A 21166-nucleotide genomic window follows, 5' to 3' on the forward strand; every position below is an offset into this window, starting at 1 on the left:
ATAAAAGACAGTGGTATTTACATTTATTGTGCTAACGATTTTGGGATGAGATGCACCAGAATTTGCAAAAAAGAGCGATCAAAAGAAATTCTGATCATTACCATTGAGTTGAGGAAGAGTCAGGAAATTTCCAATCAAGGATGGACTCCAGCCCAGGGTCCATGCCTTTCACATCTTACAGAAGGCTCCTACAAGCAAATCATGCTCATTATTGGGCACTGTTCCCAGAACCATGGCCAATGTGGAAGGGAGAGAGGAGATGTCAGAACACAGAAGTGACTAGTTCACCATCTTGGTCTGGCCTCGCTCTTGGCAGAACTGAGAATTTGGGATCCCTGGGTGGCGCAGCGGTTTGGCGCCTGCCTTTGGCCCAGGGCGCGATCCTGGAGACCCGGGATCGAATCCCACGTCAGGCTCCCGGTGCATGGAGCCTGCTTCTCCCTCTGCCTGTGTCTCTGCCTCTCTCTCTCTCTCTCTCTCTGTGACTATCATAAATAAAATTAAAAAAATATATATTTAAAAAAAGAACTGAGAATTTTCTTTTCCCCCTGCATGTCTGAAAGGAGCTAGAGAGAACCACAGTTTTTCGGAAGGCTGTTTTTCACCCACTAAATAGGTCTTAAGAATATCAGCAAACACGTTGAGAGCATTTCTACAGACCAGACTTCATCCTAACCTCTTTACATATTCACGCCTCATAAGGACTCCAGGATTTACTGATGAGGAACCAAGACACAGGAGGTTGAAGCAATTTGCTCAGGGTCGAACAGCGCGGGGCCGGTGGAGTCGTAATTTGCACACAGGCAGTCTGCCTCAAGCCTTGCTTTATGGACGGCCAGGTTCCTTCTGAGAAACCCCCTATTCAAGGTGGGTTAAAAAAAACGACACCAGCCTATTAATGCTCTCACATTTTTTACCAACAATCTGCGAAGTTACAAATGACCCGAGGTAAGGTCATATACTTGAGCCTTTATAGAATTCATTCTGTCACCTGCTTTTGAAAGCAGCTTTGTGCTGAAGCCAAGAGCAACAAGCTCAATCTAATAGCGAGGAATTGCTTAAGTAAGTGGTTCTCTGCAGCCAACTGCCAAGTCAGAAGCCTGTGAGCAACCTGCAGCTGATGCATTAATGACACTCCTCATTTGCAGCAGATAGGACTTTTTTTTCCTATATTTTTGTTAAACAACATATGTGACATATTGTGTGAGCACATTTCTGGATGTTAGCTTCCGAGATCTATCTGTGTAAAAAATAGATCAGTATTCGTGAACCCAGAGAAGGGTATCACCCACTGCTAGCCTACATTTTATGATTGTAGGACAAATCAAATTCCATTTCAGTGAAAGAGATTCAAAGACTTCTCACTTGCAGCTGATGGGCCACTTATTTTAAGCAATATTCCATCTAGCAAAATTCTAATGTAGCCATGGAATTGGGTCATTTCCTTGGAGTCCACTGAAAGGTTGGCACTATACACATAATCACCTACCATCCATTCATATTGATTCTGATCTACTTAGGATTCTATTAACTATGCAGTGATTTTAACCCCTTACATATTTCTCTCAGATCATCTATGTACTTAGGACACTGGGTGACATATACTCTATGTATGAATGAATTAACTTTGTATGAAATAATTATTTTCCTGTTTCCATGCCTTAAAAACAAACACCTAGGTTTGCCTGGCTGGCTCAGTCATCAGAGCATGTGATTCTTGGTTTCAAGGTCACGAGTTCAAGCCCCACATTGGGGGTAAAGCTTACTTAATAAAAACCAAAAAAACCCACAACAGGGGCACCTGGATGGCTCAGTGGGTTGAGCGTCTGCCTTTGGCTCAGGTCATGATCTGTGTCCTGGGATTGAGCCCCATATCTGGCTTCCTGCTCGGCGACAGGTCTTCTCTCTCTCTCTCTCAAACAAATAAAATCTAAAATAACAATGAAAACCAAATACCTACTTCTTTTTGATAACTGCTAATAAAATGGCAGTAATTGTGGTTCTTTTTCTGTCACTTGATATTATGTTGCTTTTTCTGAAATAAGCAAAAGTGCTATTTTCAGGAATAGGCCAAAAATAACGGGAAAAGAGAAGTGAGCTCACAGTGGGAACTCTTAGGGTCCTTTGGAAGGCAGTGATCACACCAGGCCTTTGTTATTTAATTTGGACTTCACTTTCAAAACACTGGCCTTTGCACTTGGCAAGAGGCCCTCTTTCAGGTAAATTCTATCATTTTCTAGACTTTTACCTCTAGCGCTAAATACAAATGTAGAATGACAGGAATAAATGTCATTTATCTATAGGCAGAGTTTATTTCATGAAGCCATTGACAAAGAAAGAAATGAAAGCTGCTAGTATTTTTCTTTTCTTTTTTTTTTTTAAAGATTGAAATCTGAGTCTTGGGCATAAATACTAACACAAGTTAATGATTTCATTTACTTATTTATTTCACATTTATTTAGGCAATCATGGAGGAAACCAGGGAGCCGTTTCAACAAGTTCGAGGGAGAATTTTTTGCTAAGGTTACATTTCTAGATCAGAAATGTGCAAATGGTGGCCAGACTGGCCTCTTTCATGGTGATGAAGGAAGAAAGCCAGCTGAAACTCCATTCTAGGCAGAATTTATGGGTCTGTTCACAAGAATTCTTTTGCATCACCATCACTTGTCTACAAGGTACAGAGATGCAACAGTGCTCCGAGACAAAGACTAGAATCAGAATCTGGGAAGGTGGGATCGAATCAATGCATTTCCCCTGGAAGCACAGTGTTCCCCTCACTTAGCCTTATGTCCCTATGGAAAACCAGAAAGGGAATCAGAAACGGACCTCTCTGTTTGCCGGCCATCTGAGCAATTGCAAAACTCTAGTTCAGTTCCTCATTACCTCATTACTTGTCACCTGTGTAGGTGCAGAAGCTTCCTTGCCTGCTCTCTCTTCCTCCAGACTCCTCTTCCTCCAGTTCCTGCGACATGCTGCTGACAGTTTGATCTTCTTTGGGCACTTCTGTGATCGTCACAGTCCCCTGAAAAACTGTAAGTGGTTCCCTGCTGCCTGCAGATAATATTGGAAAGTTCTAACCTGGTCCCCCAGGATTTAACCCTGTATCTGTAAAGGGTTCCACGTGGCAAGTTACAGAAACCGACTCTGGTTGATTTAAGCAAAAAAGGGAATTTCGAAAAAAGGATATTGGGCAGCTCACAAAATTGCTGGGAGGGCTGGAGAACCAGGCTCAGAAGCTTCTGCTGCCAGAACACATTTTCAAAATCCTGCCGAAGAACTGGTTGGATGAGGACACCACAGCTGCTGCCACCAAACACTAGAAGAGGTAGTTCCCATCCCTGACACTCCTACCTTCTCCTGCAGCCACCATTCCAATGTGTCCAAAACACAAAATTCTGTGTCATCAGTGATAGTCTGAATTTTTTTTTTTTGTCCTGTCCCTGCTTCTTACAAGTTCCCTATTCAAAAATCCAGTGGGTGAGTGCCTCTGTCTGGTGGACCTTAGGTCATTTGCCCATGCCCTGGCCGCACGATAGCATGGGAAAGAGCAGCTGGAAGATGGGTCATCTTTAACGGTAGGTGGCATCTGCCTCCTTCCATGACTCAAAAATGGTGAATTCCAGCAAAGAAACAGGGAATTCCTCCAAGGAAAATCTGGGTGGTTCAGATGCTGGGTAAATGGTTAATATTCACTACACACGTTCACTCTTGTCTTGCTGATCTTGCAACTCACACTCCTAGATCCTACACTCCAAAAACCCCAACAAATTGTCCAATTACTGTTTCATTTAGCAACATCTAATGATACCTATATGCTCAACACTGTGCTGGGTAATGCAAATAAAGAAATGACGGATACATCCAGGAGATTAATCCATGCAGGGGCACATACAGGTAAGAAGGCAATTAGGATCTGGTGCTGCGAGACAGGTAAACTCAAGATGCTTTGGGACCGCCCATGAAGGGCACTCATTCTGGATGGAAGAAATCATCACCTGGTTGGAGTGGCCATTTCTTCCCATCTGTCCAGACGAGTGGGAACAGGTCGTGCTGCTTGTGCCTTTCTACCTTTTCCCATCATCCATGAAACCATGCTGCTGACTCTTCTCTCCCCCCAGCACTACCCAGGTGCTGCTACTGGCAAGTTTACTGGAATCCCCAGCTGGTCCATCTTAGCTTAAACTACCTTCCGAATTTGCCACTAGCATGCTCCTGCAGGATGGAAGGGACTCAGCTCTACTGCTTTCTTGTGACTCTGGAGAGGTGATGGTTTTCCTACTCATCATCTCCTCCACTATCTATCCCTCTACTCTTCTACTGCTCAGTTGTAGTTCAGCTTGTTTCCAGAGAAGCTGCCCTCCTCAGCAGCCTGATCACGGAAACTTTGCTTAGGCAGCCTGGAGAGGAGCATTGACCTGCCCCCAGCCTTTAAAATGACTTGTGACGTTCCATCTTTCTGCTTGCTTGCTGACACGTCGGTATTTTTGCCTACCTTTGGATAAGTGGATGACTTTCGGCAATCCCAGTTAAGATAGTCTTAATGCTCCCTTCATCCAGGAGCTGCTGTGATTTTAACGAATTTTTTCTAGACACCATAAAAAGTGGGGCGTGATATTTCAGTTCTCAGAGCATGGTTTCAGAACACCTAAACTATATATAGTGTCATGGGCCAGCTTGACAGTTGGATGCTGGCCTGGAAATACTAGCTTCCTGCTGACAGCACTGTCTTCCTGCATTTTTTTTTCACCACTCCTAACTTTGCTATTAGTGAGAGATCCAAAAATACATTGATGGGCTGTTTAAACTGTGTTATCATGAAATTCGTGTTACATGGCCTGTAAACAGTGCCATCCCACACTATCCTTCTGTGGCCACGTCCCTTCTAGACTGTGGGTCTCCAGAGGGCAGGGGTTCAGATTCATTTTGGTGAGACTCTGAATCTCCATCACACTGCCCTGAACTCCAGAAACAGATGTCAAATACGTGAATAATTGAATAAATGGTCTTCTTACTAATGAAGAAGTTGGCAGCCTACGTTTCACAGGATGATCTGACCTACTTAATGTTTTCAAACAACCTGCAGTGTCTCCACAACCTGTAATTGGTCTGACTTACATCCAAGAGCCAGAGTGGATGCCAGTTCTGGGCCGTGGCCCAGGGCTTTGCTGGCTGATTGGCTTTCTGAGCAGGTGAGGAGTGATACGCGCTGGTGATGGGCAAAGGGACTGGAGAGAGCACATTGTATTCTATTCTTTCCCTTTTCTTGCTTTCATGAAACTAGATGACTTGTGAAGATTAAGTTTAAAAAAAAAGGAAGTGACTTCACAGCCACTTGTCCTTGAAACTCTGTTCTTTTTGAATAGATCTTTACAAAGATGTCCTTTCTCTATTTGCCAACCACCTAAATATTAAATATTTAAAGTCTTTCCCATACTCACATGCATAGAGCAAGTTCATTAGACATCATAAGACCTCTGCTTGAACTATTCTGGAGATAGATACTAAGATCTGTTGAGTCAGCCTTTGCACCATTGACCCAGGCATCTGGCCCTTCTTTCCCATCCCACTGTTTCCATCCCCGCTGGGGTTTATGAGATCTTATCCAGACCTGCAGTATCCTGTTATCCCTTTGTTCTACCCTTTATCCAATGCATGAGTTTGGATGTCACTAAGTATATTTGGGAAGGTGTCAAGTTCCGTTTATCTCTTCTGAGGCTCCGCGGCTCAAAAATTCTTCTGTAGCCCCTGAGAGATGTGCAGGGCCGCATCTGCACAACTGTAATGAGAGTTGCACCTGTTAGACTTGAAAATGGCCTCGAATGATCCATACCTCCTGATGTCCACAGCCACTTGCATTGTAGGAGGGTTGGGCTCTGGGACCCCGAGTAAGCAGAAGTGAGGGCGGTCATTTCCAAGATCAGGAAATGCAGTGTAGCTTCTGTTCTGGTCTTTCTGTCTCTCATATCCCCTGGGGGGCGGGGGAGGAAGGGGAAGCCAGCTGCCATGGAGAGGCCCATGTGGAAGTGAACTGAAGCCTCTGGCTGACAGCCACATGAGTTTAGAAATGGAACTTCCAGCCCGAGACTGGAAGCCTCAGGAGACTACAACCCAGGCTCACAGATACCCTGAATGCAGCCTCCTGGGGCCTCCGATGAGGCCTGAGTTGTCCAGCCAAACTACACCAGGATGTCCAATTCACAGACACTCTGAAATAATAATTAGTTTTGCCTGAGGCTGCTAAATTTGGGGGATAATCTGTCATGCAACAAAAGATGAATTCAATACTCCTGATGTTCTCTCCCATAACCCTTTTGTCGTCTCCCTTATGTCCTTATGCATATTTTAAGTTCCAGCCAGTGTGAACTGGTCTTCTTTCCCTAGACAGGACCAGAGGTCAGGGACTTTTATGTCCACACATTTTCTTCAAGATGCTCTTTCATCCAAAACATCCTTTTCCTGACATCTCCATGGGCCAATGTCCGCTTCTTTTTAAGACCCAGCTCATGATTAGCTCCTCCTTGATGTCTGATGGCTTCTACTGAACGGACAGAAGTCCCTCCTTCAGAAAACCCAGAAATCACTTTTGCTCCTCTTATGTCATTCAGCTTTTGGTATCTGGTATGCATCCATCTGAATGTTTCTCTGGCTGTGTGAGCTGATTTGTCCAGAGTAGGGAAAGAATAAATACTGTCGGGGCCCCCGGGTGGCTCAGTGGCTGAGTGTCTACCTTTATCTCAGGTCCCAGGATCGAGTCCTGCATTGGGGTCCCTGTGGGGAGCCTGCTTCTCCCTCTACCTGTGTCTCTGCCTCTCTGTGGGTCTCTCATGAATAAATAAAATCTTAAAAAAAAAAAAAGAATAAATATCTGTCAAATGAGGAAATTACCCTTCAAAACCTGAGAAAACAAACTTGGTTGGCAGGCTGGCTGGCTTTAGTCACTGTCACTTAAACAGTGTCTTCCTGCCTTGCAGGATACCTGAGACACATGAGTTCTGCCATAATGACCAGGTTGACTTTTTCACCTATTCCAGAAAGACATGAGGCTTTCAAAGAGATGAGGCTTTCAAGGCAACACTGTTTCCTGGACAGGAATGGTTTCCACCCTTCTCTCATTTCCATGGACACCCTATATGAACAAGAGTTCTTGGACTTCCATATGTCTAAACATTTCTGCAGACATGCCTGGAAAACCCAGAGCTTTGATACTAAGCTTTTGACTTACTATACCTGGGTTTTTTCTTTTCTTTTCTTTTTTAAGATTTTATTTATTCCTTCATGAGAGACTCACAGAGAGAGAGGCAGAGACACAGGCAGAGGGAGAAGCAGGGTCCTCGCAGGGAGCCTGATGTGGGACTCGATCCCGGGACTCCAGAATCACGCTCTGAGCCAAAGGCAGACACTCAACCGCTGAGTCACCCAGGTGTCCCATGAGCCACCCAGGCGTCCCCACTTTGTTTTTTTCAAACAATTTGAAAATCTAAATTAATGTCCTCATGGGGACGCCTGGGTAGCTCAGCAGTTGAGCGTGTGTCTTTGGCTCAGATGGATCCTGGGATCAGGGTATCGAGTCCCACATCAGACTCCCTGCGAGGAGCCTGCTTCTCCCTCTGCCTGCATCCCTGTGTCTTCTTTCTCTTCTTTCTCTGTGTCTCTCATGAATAAATAACATCTTAAAAAAAAAAAAAAGTCCTCATGAACTAACCATCATTCCACCAACTTCCTTAAATCATTTGTTAATAAGGAGGCAGCTGATGCTTGAAAATGATGATACAAATGAGCAGATGAATTTGCTTTACTGCTGGCTCTGGTACCATATTCTATGTGGAAACAATCACACCCAAATCTTTGTCTCCTTGGCGATGAAATTAAGCTACATTTTTAATTTTGTGGCTCTGAGGGGGCTAGGGAAACTATGAAAGCAAATGGGAAACTAGTTCTGGAAAAGGAAATGTAAAAAAGAATACAGGTGGACGAAAGTGAAGAGATTTCCACTATGTTTATATCTGACAGCCAAGGCTCAAAGGGCAACCTGCTCTTGTGTGGGAAATCTTGGGACTCAGACTTTTTGAGAAGTGTATGAAAAACAACTCCAGGGAACTTGAGGAATTAAGTTTGGGAAAATGGATGGAGAATGGCATGCACAATCCTCCAATTAATATGTAAGGGAGAGAATGGGATTTTCTGGTAGAAATTAAAAAATTTTCCAATTGGTATGTCACTTCACTAAATCAAGAATCTTAAGCTTAAAAAAACGAGGCTTCAGAGAATGAGAAGATAAGCTAGAGACTGGGAGAAATTATTTGCCAAAGACATATTCAATAAAGCACTGTTGATGCAGAACATACAAAGAACTCTTAAAACTCAAAAACAAGAAAATGAAAAACCCAATTAAAAATGAGCAAAAAAGCTGAAGAAACATTTCATCAAAGAAGATATACAGATGGCAAATAAGCATATGAAAGGATGCTCGAAATTAGGAAATTGCAAATTATAACAATAATGGGATATGACAACACACCTACGAGAATGGCCAAAATCCAAAATGCTGACAACATGAAACACTGAGGGGAATATGGAGCAGCAGGAACTCTCTTTCATTACTAGTGAAAAAGCAAAACGGCACAGCCACTGTGGAAGGCAGTGTCCTGGTCAGTTCAGGCTACTAGAACATAGTACCATAGACTAGGTGGTTATATACACCAGATATACACCAGTTTTGGAGACTATAGGAGTCCAAGATCAGGGTACCAGTGTAGTCAAGTTCTGGTGAGAACTCTTTTCTGGGGTTCAGACTGTCAACTTCTCATTGTATCATCACATGGCAAGAGAAGAGAGGGGAAACAAGCTTTCTCTCACAAGGTTCTTATAAGGCCACTAATCCTATCCTGGAGAGTTCCACTCACATGCCTTCATCTTATCCCCATTACCTCCCAAAGCTCTCCCAACACCATCACACTGGGGAAGGGGGTGGGGGTAGAATATCCATATATGAATTTTGGGAGGGCACCAACATTCAGTCCATAACAGAGAATTTAGTATTTCCTTACAACATTAAACAGATTGTTACCACACAATACATTAATAATGCTGATGGGATTCAGAACATACTACCTCAAAATACGGCACTTTGGCCTAGTGAATATTTCAGGCTAAAGGAATTTGAAAAATGACATGTGCAGGAAGGACCTTATGACCTTCCCCTGAAATAGATCATAAAACCCTCATGTAAGAGATGCCACACAGATAGGAATCTAAATGAACAGGCCTTGGCTTACTACAAGCCCTAGTTCACTACACTCACCTCATAGTCTTTGCCCTATCCTATCTTTCTACAACTTCACACTCTTCATCAAAACTAGCATAAAAAACTCAGATTGAACTATTTTTTTTGGGGGGGGGGTGTCTTCAATTCCTTAGGAAGTCTCCTGTGCCCCACAAAATCTTTTATTAAAGACATTTGTATACTTTTCACTTGTTAATCTTAGTATATTTAATTTTCAGGCCCAGCCAGGGACTCTAAGAGGGTTAAGGAAAATTCTTCCTCCCCTACAGCACTCTTTAGTATTTATTTTTATTTATCTTTTTTAAAGCACTCTTTAGTATTTACTCAAATTAAGTGAAAATTTATGTCCACACACAAACCTGTACATAGATGTTCACAACAGCTTTACTTGAAATTGTTAAAGCTTGGAAACAACCAAGATATCCTTCAGTAGGAGAATGGATTAACAAACTTTGGTATATCCAGACTTTGCTGGAATATTACTCAGTGCTTAAAAGCAAATGAGCTGGGATACCACTGAGCTCGGGGCTCAGTCAGTTAAGTATCTGCCTTTGGCTCAGGTCATGGTTCCAGGGTCCTGGGATCGAGCCCCACATTGGGCTCCCTGCCCAGCAGGGAGTCTACTTCTCTCTCTCTACTCCTTACTTCACTCTCGTGCTCCCTCTTACTCTGTCTCTTCAAATAAATAAATCCTTATAAAAAAGAAAAAAAAAAAAAGGAAATGAGCTATCAAGCCAAGAAAAGACAAGAAATAAACCTATCTGAAAAGGCTACACACTGAATGATTCGAACCATATGACATTCTGGAAAAGGTAAAACCATGCAGACAGGAAAAGATCAGTGATTGTCAGAGATTGGGGTGGGGAGGGAGACATGAATAGGCAGGGCACAGAGGACTTTGAAGGCAGTGAAACTATTATGATATTGATGGTGGATATATGTCAATACATTTGTCAAAACCCATGGAATGTACAAAACCAAAAAGGAAATATTAAGTAAACTATGGACTTCCAGGGCTAATGATGTGTCAATGTAGGTTAATTGAATGTAACAAATGTACCACTGTGGTTAAGGATATCAACAGTGGAGGAAGTTGTATATTTGGGGAGACAGGCAGTAGATGGAACTCTCTATACATTCCACTCACTTTTGCTATAAACCTAAAAGTGCTTCAAAAAATAGTCCATTAAAAAAAAAAAAGGGACCAGAGGTACATGGGTTGGTTAAGCATTGGCCTTGGGCTCAGGTGGTGATCCTAAGACCCTGGGATCAAGCCCTGAGTTGGGCTCTCTGTTCAGCGGGGAGCCTGCTTCTTCCTCTCTGTCTCTCCCCTATGCTCATGCTGTCTCTCTCTTAAATAAATAAATAAATAAATAAATAAATAAATAAATAAATAAATAAAATCTTTAAAAAAAGAGAGAGAGGCCAATAACTCAGCAGAAAATGGCATAAAGAACTTGACTTATCATGAAGTTGAAAGATAGCTGAATTTTAAAAAGTAAGCTAACTTAATCTCTAAAATTTGTTATTTAAATTTATAATGTAACCTGGAACACTGAAATATATTCTTATGTGTTTTATTTTTTTTACATGGCCTGATTTCTATTACATAGTCATTTTCTATCAAGTTGTATGACAACTGAATTTTTGTAAATATTCACTTTATAGTACATTTGTAAAATACCACAATATTTCCAAAGCATTTTTTATTTGCATTATTAAACATCCTTTAATATCTCATGTAACACTTGAATATATGCCCATAAAAGGTCAACAAGAACAACATACTAACTTATTAAAGGTGGTGATCTTTGTTGACGGGAGAGGGAGGCTTTGTTATTTCGTTTTATACTTTCCATATTGTTTTAGTTTAAAAAATTACATCATGTTTGGAATTTGTAAGACACGAATTGCTTATTTTAAATAATTTAAATGCTCTAATATGACATATTATTTTTGAGTCTGATAGTAACAGAATCTCTTTGGGACAGAATTTTAAGTGTGGTGTACCTATGTTGGTTTAATTTGATTAGTCACTTTGATTATGACATAATTTGTGTTTTGGCTGTAATTTTTCATTTCAGTTTGATCTTTTCCTCCATCCTTCTACCCCTCTCCAACCAAGCATCTCAGTTAATGACTTGACATTTTGGAGAGTTCAGGTCAAAAAACCCAGGAGTCATCCTTGATTTTCTTTCCTCCTATGTCCCAAATCACATCTGCCCAACCTCTAAAATCTATCTTTCTATTAAAATGTATCTAAGGTCTTTTTACCATCTCTGCTACTACCACTTTGGTCCGAGTCACCATTATTTTTGCCTAAATTACTGAAATAGCTTCTAAATTGGCCTCCTTGTTTCTTCTCTTGCCCGCCAATAACCTATTCTTAACACAGCAGATGGCATGATCCTTTTAAACAGAAATCCTACCCTGTCAGTTCCTTGTTCTGACCCCTCTAATGGTTTTCCATCTCACCTAAAATAAAATACAAGTACCTTACAATGTTCTATGTACCATACAGAGCCCTTCAGTTCAGCTCGTTAGAAAGGCCTCAAGTGGCCTTCCTCTGTAAGTTAGTAGCTCACTATGGCCTTCCCCCATTACTCTTTAACCTCCTATTTTGCTTTATAGCTCATATTTGCTGACATATTCTTACCCCTACTAGATGGTAAGCACCATGAAGGCATGGATTTTTATCTGTATAGCTCACTATTTTCAAAATTAGCTTTGCTGAGATATAAGTCCTATATTACATAATTCACCCATTTAAAGGACACCATTCAATGGGTTTTAGCATTGTCATAGGCTTGTGCAACCATCACCACAATCAGTTTTAGAACACTGTCAATGCCCCCAAAAGAAATCCGACCTCTCCTAGCCATCACTCCCCATTCTCCCTTTCTTCTCTGGCCCTATGCAACCACTATTCTACTTTATGTCTCTATAGATTTGCCTATTCTGGACATATCATATAAATAGAATCATGTAAGATGTGGTGCTTTGTTGGGGCCCCTGGGAGACTCGGCTGGTTAAACATCCAACTCTTGGTTTTGGCTCAGGTCATGATCGCATGAACCCCATGTCAGGCTCTGCACTAGGCAAGAAGCCTGCTTAAGATCCTATCTTCTCCCCCTACCTTTCCCCTGCTCAAGCTCTCTCTCTCTTTAAAAATTCTTGTCACTCTAATCAGTGAAAATGATAAATCATGTGGTTTTGATTTGCGTTTTCCTAATGATTCATCACATCAAGCATCTTTTCATGTGCTTATTGACCACTTGTATTTCTTCTTTGGAGAAATGTCTATTCTGATCCTGTGCTCCTTTTAACTGGTTGTCTTTTTATTAATGAATTGTAACAGTTCTTTATGTATTCTAGATATAAGCCCCTTATCAGAGCAGCCCCAGTGGCTCAGGGGTTAAGCACCGCCTTTAGCCCAGGACGTGATCCTGGAGACCCAGGATTGAGTCCCATGTCTGGCTCCCTGCATGGAGCCTGCTTCTCCCTCTGCCTATGTCTCTGCCTCTCTCTCTCTTTCTCTCTCTGTGTCTCTCATGAATAAATAAAAAAATATTTTTAAAGAGTTCCTTATCAGTCATACAATTTGCAAATATATTCTCCTATCCTGTGAATTGCCTTTACACGTTTTTGATGTCATTTGAAGCACGAAATTTTTATTTTTATTTTTTATTTTTTTATTTTTTAATTTTTTTTTTTATATTTATTTATGATAGTTACAGAGAGAGAGAGAGGCAGAGACACAGGCAGAGGGAGAAGCAGGCTCCATGCACCGGGTGCCTGATGTGGGATTCGATCCTGGGTCTCCAGGATCGCGCCCTGGGCCAAAGGCAGGCGCCAAACCGCTGCGCCACCCAGGGATCCCCGAAATTTTTATTTTTGATGATGCCTGGATTATCTATTTTTTCTTCTGTTGCTTGTGCTTTTGACGTCATAGCTAAGAAATCATTGACTAATTCAAGGTCGTGAAGATTTGCATCTGTGTTTTCTATTCAGAGTTTCATAGTTTAGCCTTTACATTGGATCTTTAATCTATTTTGAGTTAATTTTTATATATGGTGTGAAATATGAGGTATGGGTTCAAATTCATTCTTTTGTATGTGGATATCTAGTTGTCCTGGCACCATTTTTTTGAAAAGACTATTATTTTCCATTGAATTATTTTGGCACCTTGTTGAAAATCAATTGACTGTAATTTTGAGGATTTATTTCTATATTTCAGTTCTGTTTCATTGCTCTATATGCCTATCCTTGTGCTAGTATCACACTGTCTTGATAGATGCACATTTGTAGTTAGATTTTGATGTTAAGAAATGTGAGTCCTCCAATAGTTTTCTTTTTCAAGATTTTTTTACTATTCTAAGTCCCTTGAGGATCCATATGAATGTTATGATCAATTTGTCAATTTCTGCAAAAAGCCAGCTAGGATTTTGATAGGATGTATAATTTTATAATCACCGTTTTTTACAGGTGCTCAATAAATAGTTGTTGAATGAATGAATTTTACTTTGTAGTGATGGAATAACTGTTTTCCATCTACAATTACTCAGATTTGAGAATTTTTAAAAAAAGATTTATTCATTTATTTTATGGAGAGAGAGAGCACACACGGATTGTGAAGGGGTAGAAGAAGAGGGAGAGAGTCCCAAGCAGACTGCATGCTGCATGGAGCCCAATGCTGGGCTTGATCTCACGACCTGAGGTGATGACCAAGCTGAAATAAAGTGTCAAACACTCAACCAGCTGTACCACCCAGGCACCCCATCAGATCTGAGAACTTTATTATGGTTCTAGCTCCACAGATAATGCACAAAAATTTAGATTCCTAAAACAGCAGCACTGGAATATATTACTAAAACTTAACCCTACCGCCAACCTGTGTTTAGAGACCACTGAAGAACTGATATTGAAATACCCTCTTGGCTTTGGTTAAGACCCAACAATTGGAAAGTTTTTCTTTGACTTAGGATAAAGAGCAAAGGAAAAGCAATGAGTGTTATAGAAAAATCAGTAACAATACCAGTATGATCTCTCAGATTGACACTTGGTTTAAAAATGAATGAATCTGCAATTATGTGCTCCAGAATGCAGAGGCTGTTAGACTGACGTCTTATCGACAGATTGTCTTCAAGGAGATGGCAGAAATGGGTGGTGTGAATGCCTTCGCTGCTAGACACTGGTCAATCCATTTTAAATTCCTTAGGAATTCTCATTAGCATCCCTTAAGAAAGAGGCAAAAGGTAGTACGGTGTACTGGTGAAGAGGGTAAACTCAGAGCTAATTTTCCTGGGTTTAAGTCCTACCTCTCTGGCTTATTGGCTGTGTACATTTTGTGACCCGGTTTATCACCTTTAGTAGGAGGATAAGGATAACACTCATCTCATAGAATTGTTTATATATTATGTTTAAAAAGTTCCTAGAATAGTGCTTGGTATCATATTTTTGCATGAAGTGAAGTAAAATAAATAAAATCCAATAAAAACTGTAAGTAAAGGAAAGTCGTACCATCACAAACTACCCAGTTTATCCAGCTTCCTTTACCTCTTCCGTGATCTCCCCTTGATCTCAAGTTGCCAGTTAATAATCATGATCCTACCACTCCGACCCAGAGAAGCCCTAATTAGATTGTTATTGAAAGACGGCCAGCTTCAGGACATGCATTTATTCTGTAGAATACCCACTACGCACAAGAAAAGATCTGTAAACAACCAGACTTAAGTGTGTTTCACTTTGGTGCCAGTTACTTTGGGGAAAAAAAAGAGCTTTCTGCTTTTGTTTCAATTTATAGACTCAGTGGTGGATCAGCTCATTTAATGAGCTATAGCTGAGAGCAAATACTCAAGGAACATCAAGTGCTAAAAGTTTGGAGGATTTGATTTTTTTCAGTCCAGTAACCAAAAGCATTTGATCTTTTATTGACTGAATATGGTTGCTGTAAAAAGAAATGAAATGTCCTAAGTATTCAGGGTTGAATAACTACGAATGCTTTCTATTTTCACTGTTCAAACACCCTTAACTTTATGCTGTGTATAATAATATCCTGGCATGTTCAGACTTTATAAAGAAAATACACTTTTTTTTTTCCCTGACAGTATTAAAATGGCCTAAGGGACAAAATTCTCTCAGTGTTGTAGATCTCTGTATTAACAATTATTTTCCCAGATTAGAATTCTGTTTTACCTAGGTCAGACAAGTAAAACATACAGGGATGTTTCTCATTTCAGAGTAGAGAATGTGGTCTTCATCCAAATTGTGATTTCCTTTGATAAATGCGCTGTAACAAGATTCTGGAAGCTATGCAAAGTGCATCGGGAGCAGCACACAGCCCAGCCTGGCAAATCTTCCCAGGAGGCCCTGGAGACAGTCCCACTGGGATAGAATAACAGTTCCATTATTCAGCGCGGCAAGTCTATCACCCTACTTATTAGCATAGTTTGGAGGTTAAACAATGGTGTTCCCTCCTAGTTATTCATTATCAAATTACTTCACAATGTTTATTTAGACTACTATCACTGAGTCAATGGCACCGAGTTATAAAAACACGACTTTCTGAGACTTCATTAAAGGGAAGACTTCAAGAGGAAAGTTCTCCGGATAGGAACACAAGAAATGTATTCCTTTGGAAGTCTGGGCGGCTCAGTGGTTGAGCGGCTGCCTTTGGCCCAGGTGGTGATCCCGGGGTCCTGGGATCGAGTCTGGCATTGGGCTCCCCATGGGGAGCCTGCTTCTCCCTCTACCTGTGTCCCCGCATCTCTGTGTATGTCTCTCATGAATAAATAAATGAAATCTAAAGAACAAAACAAACAAAAAATATATTCCTTTGCATTCAAAAAGTCAATTCCGCTGTTTCAAACTCCTTGAAAGTACTATGTGGGACCTATAGTAATCTGCTTTAATAATAAGATTAATGAGTCTTCAAATAGTATTATTTAAATATTAATGTCATTAACATCACATCATAATCAATTGAAAATATCACTGATACTTCTAAATAACAGTAATAAATGGGAAAAGCATGTTTTATTGCTAGTGCCTGCAAGTAAAATGCACATTTTGTGTATGGGAGTTTAGAAATCTATATGCACACCAAGATGTGCTTGTCAGTTTTTAGTGGGTAAGGCTGACCTGGTCTCATTTAAGTTGACAGTGGGAAACAATTTCTATTTAATTTTTCCAAAGTCTCTATGAATGACTCAAGGGACAAATGACCTTTGGGGTAAGTCTGGGCATTTAGAACAGGGAATTTACTTTCTATTTTTAGTTCCTGAAAAAAAAACGGATCAGCGTGGTTAATCTTTTACTAGGAAAATGTCCAGTGATTAGGTAACTCGGAAACGTGCTTGTATTTCTTAGCTAGGCTGGTAGATCTGCCCTGTTAAGTCTGTTTCCATGTGACATCTGGGAGGTGGATACTGTTAATCCTGCAAATGGGTCTACCCAAAGGGGCCCTCCTTTCTGGCCCCCAGAGAGCATCTCCACCAGAGGAAGCAGAGATTATGGATGGGTGTGTTGAGAGAGGGCCCTGCTCCCGGGTACACATGGAGTGAGCTGTGACAGCCCTCTTGAATAATGAAGTGAGCACCCAGGCAACCCCAGATTCGGAGCAAATTCTGTTTGAAAGGCAAGCAGCTGTGTAATCATTTATCTAGTCTTGGTAGGAAATGGCTTATTTTACATGATTTTTTTCAAAAGCAAATTTGAAGTTCTGGTTGTAATGTGACACCTTCCCCCTCCTGAAAGCAGAGTGAGGAAAAGAAAATTTAATGTAAGACTCAGCTCCCACCCCCACCCCCCAACAGCATGCTGAAATTTTGGAAGAGCTGAAGTTACCTTTTTTGGGTATTTGTATTTTGCAGTTGGCTGTTAGTCCTCACAGGGATTACATGAGGCTCCACGACTTTAAGGAAGATCCAAACTTGTGTTAACTGCAGAATAAACTAACCAACCATTAGAGCTGCCAGTTGTTTACAGTAAAATAGACCCTGGGTTTTTTTTTTTAGAGCCTTCCAACCACCCACCTTCTCCAATTATGTATGTTAAGGCAATTTTTAATCAGAAGGACGGCAGTCGGTCTGTGACTTTAGGAAGAGCATAATTTCCTTATATGCTTACTTTGCATTTCAAGTCATCCAGAAAGGACGCTCTGGTGCATTTGAAAATATCTTGGGAATTACGCAAACGTATGCAATGCGTCTCAGATTTATCTTTGGCATCTCTGCCATCTATTTAGAAACCTGCAGGCACACAGAATCCACCCTGCCCCATGTAGCCCTTCCATCCCATCAGGCAGGGAATACAGCTATTGTGCTTCTGTGTAATGTGCAGTCTTAGTGGAGGCACAAATTTGATACAGCTATACTTTTATAACCTCCAGTTGACAGTTGAGCAGTGTGCCTTTTTGGGGCTGCTTAGGAAACGAGATTGGTTGAAGCTGGGAATACAGCCTTACAATGTGCGTAATCCTGGCTCTGCCAGGAGAAAAATCAATGAGGGGAAGCATTGATCTCCTTGCAGAGGGCAAATGCAGTTAGCGCAGGAATGGTCTGTCTCGGATTTTGTTATTCGAGTCCTTCCATTGCCCATGTTTTCAAAGCAAGCTCTTATCGTGCAGCAGCTCTCTAGATTCAGCTGAGCTCTAGTTACACAGGCACAAAAACCATGTCTTCTGGAAGGAAAAGAACTGCACAGCCTCAGTTCAGCTTCTGTGTTTGCTCAAGGCTAAATGAAATAGCCTTCACTTCAGTGACACTTCACTATGTCACCATGTCACTGGGTGGAGAAAACTCCTGCAGGAAGGTGAGCGTATGAATCATTTCAGGAAAATATTATCTGCAGCTATGATGAATTTGATGTTCCTCCAGGCTGCCTGGCCAATTTGTTTCCCTTTATTTATTTATTTTATTAAAGAAGTAAATGTGACCAAGAAATTACCCGGAGGGCCGCCTACAGATATGCACGTGTGTGCAGATACACACAAAAATGAAACATATTATCTAGCCACATGCAGTACATATAAAAATATATACTGCAATATTTCATACTTGTTAGCGAAAATATTTTTACAACATAGTGCCTCCCAAGAGCAGGAAATAAATCAAGCCTTTTAAAAAGTGATTGCAGATGATTCATTTAGTGCTGTCATAATATAGTGTTTTCTTTAATGAAAATTTATACAGTTTTTCCTGGACTCAGTGAAATAAATTTATCCTGAAAGATGGAAGGCACCAATATATTCAATATTAGACACACCCAGTACTTGACAATACACAGGAGCTTGGCCAAGTGAGGTACAGATTGATGTCGCTTGAATGCACCTTCTGTGATTTAAGATTTTGCAAGTTAAAATCATCATATAAATGTACCAGAAACCTTTGGAAACAAGACAGAGCACTTCTGGGTCAACCTTGTGCTATCACAGTAAACTACCAACAGAATAATTCAGATTTAGGTAATGGATGTGTGTCCTAAACAACTTGCTTGCAACTGTCAACACCTGCAATGAGAAATAAAGCTAGCAACAGCAGCCTCTTAGAGCATTTAAAACTGCAGACAGGGATCCCTGGGTGGCGCAGCGGTTTAGCGCCTGCCTTTGGCCCAGGGCGCGATCCTGGAGACCCGGGATCGAATCCCACGTCGGGCTTCCAGTGCATGGAGCCTGCTTCTCCCTCTGCCTGTGTCTCTGCCTCTCTCTCTCTCTGTGTGACTATCATAAATAAATAAACAAAAATTAAAAAAAAAAAATTTAAAACTGCAGACAGATGTAAAAATACTACTAGAAAAGGATGACCAGTAAACGCAACTGAGGAAGCAGAGCAACTGAAAGAATTATATATACGTATTTTTAAGTATATGCATGAACATATAGGTATACGTTATTTGTGCTTTGTTTTATTATGCTTTGTGGAACTGTGGCTTTTACAATCAAAGGTGTGTGGCAACCTAGCATCGTGCAAGCCATTTTTGCAACAGCACTCACTCATTTTGTGTCTATGTCACATTTTGATAATTCTCCCAACATTTCCAACTTTCTCATTATTGGTATATTTGTAATGGTGATCCATGATCAGTGATTACAACTTGCCAAAAGCTCAGAAGACTGTTAGCATTTTTCAGCAATAAAGTTGTTTTTTTTTGTTTTTTTTTTTTTTTTTTAAGAAAATACTTCTCGGGCAGCCCTGGTGGCTCAGTGGTTTAACGCTGCCTTGAGCCCAGGGCGTGATCCTGGAGACCTAGGATCGAGTCCCATGTCAGGTTCCCTGTATGGAGCCTGCTTCTCTCTCTGCCTGTGTCTCTGCCTCTCTCTCTCTCCCTGAATCGGTCATGAATAAATAAAGAAAATCTTAAAAAAAAAAAAAAAGGAAAGAAAAGAAAATACTTCTTCCTCTGCCTATATCTCTGCCTCTTTGTGTCTCTCAGGAATAAATAAAATCTTAAAAAAAATACTTTAATATAAGGAACTTGCCATATAAGAGGGGATTGGAATCATGAGGTAGTAGTTAGTAGGAAATTAAGGAACTCTGAAGAAAGTAGGAAGAACAAGTATACTAGCGCGTAATACTCTAATACTATATACTACACTATGTCACTATCACTATAGCTGAGAAAGAGAGAGAGAGAAACCAAGGAAGAGCTCCCCAGGGCTGAGATCTATATATTGTTGGAGGGGGCATGGCCACAGCTTACTAAGTGGATGAAAAGTTGCTAGTGGAACTTTGTGGCAATCTACACCCTAGATGTTCATGGGAAGGAGTGTCCTGGAAGGTACTCCAGGGGAGAACCACCTGAGTCAAGTGTCAGGGGAGGTTTCATGGATTGTGTCCTGGAGAAGCAGTGAGCAGATCAGACCTCTGGTGTTAGAAAAGCCACCCATGCTGCAGGAGCTGGTACTGGGGGAAGAGCGTGCACCACGGGGACTGGACCATGAGAAGTTAATCCATGTTGTAGTTGCCAGATGTGGGAAAACATCTGGAGGAAAACAGTCATGCTTGGGAGTTGGAGGAGGAAGGACACCGGAACAAGAAGGCAGACCTGTTTCCTCCTGCAGTGCCTCACCGCGGCCCTCTACCGATGAAGCTCAATACCACATCTAACAGTAAAGGCAAATTAGTTAAAGGGCCCAGACCCATCTCAAAGAGCAGGCAAAAAGGTTTAATTTGACTCTGAAAAGCAATAATTCAATAACTGGTCCAAGCATATATTTAGAATCTTCATAATCATTTAAGTTGAAAATCTGAATTCCTTGAGGGTCATTGTGCAGGGAGATGATTCTTATAGTATGAGTTGGCTTTTGTGTCCTGTACTATTTTCACAAGATAACTACTCAGAGGAGCAGAGCAAATGGCAGTTGAGTAGGCAGGACAAATCAGCAGACTTACAAAAATGTAGATTAGTCCTCTTGCATCATTTACACCATGTTGTGACCGCAGACAAGGAAGCAATAGAGCAATAACAATGCTTCCTTTTTAACTTCTTATAAATGGCAAAGTTAAACATGCCCATAAATGACCGAGGCTTAAACCAATTTCCGTCCTTTTCATGAAATTGCTGTTAAACAAATGTTCTTCATTTACCTTCTGTTAACCTAGCAGGATGGTGTATTAGTTTTCTAGTGCTGCCATAACAAAGCACCACGGATTTCTTTTCTCAGAATTCTGAAGGCTGTAAGTCCAAAGCAAGATGTCAGCAGGGTTGGTTTCTTCCAAGGCTTTACTTCTTGACTTATACATGGCTGTCAAAGTTTCCCTGTGTCTTCCCCTGGTCTTCCCTCTATGTCTGTTTCTGTGTCCAAAGTTCCTCTTCTTAGGAGGACACAAGTCATACTGGCTTAGGGCCCACCCAAATGACCTCAATTTAACTAATCCCTTCTTT

General features: G+C 41.1%; 1 long non-coding RNA gene across 1 annotated transcript; it reads left to right on the forward strand.

The window, feature by feature from the left end:
- The first annotated feature begins 530 nt into the window (after positions 1–530).
- On the forward strand, positions 531–3697 carry LOC119873874. The gene is made up of 2 exons (XR_005366350.1): positions 531–948; positions 2463–3697. It is a non-coding gene; the product is annotated as an uncharacterized LOC119873874 (long non-coding RNA).
- Positions 3698–21166: the final 17469 nt, after the last annotated feature.

The sequence above is a fragment of the Canis lupus genome, chromosome 11 (genome assembly GCF_011100685.1).
Source record: "Canis lupus familiaris isolate Mischka breed German Shepherd chromosome 11, alternate assembly UU_Cfam_GSD_1.0, whole genome shotgun sequence".
NCBI lineage: Eukaryota > Metazoa > Chordata > Mammalia > Carnivora > Canidae > Canis > Canis lupus.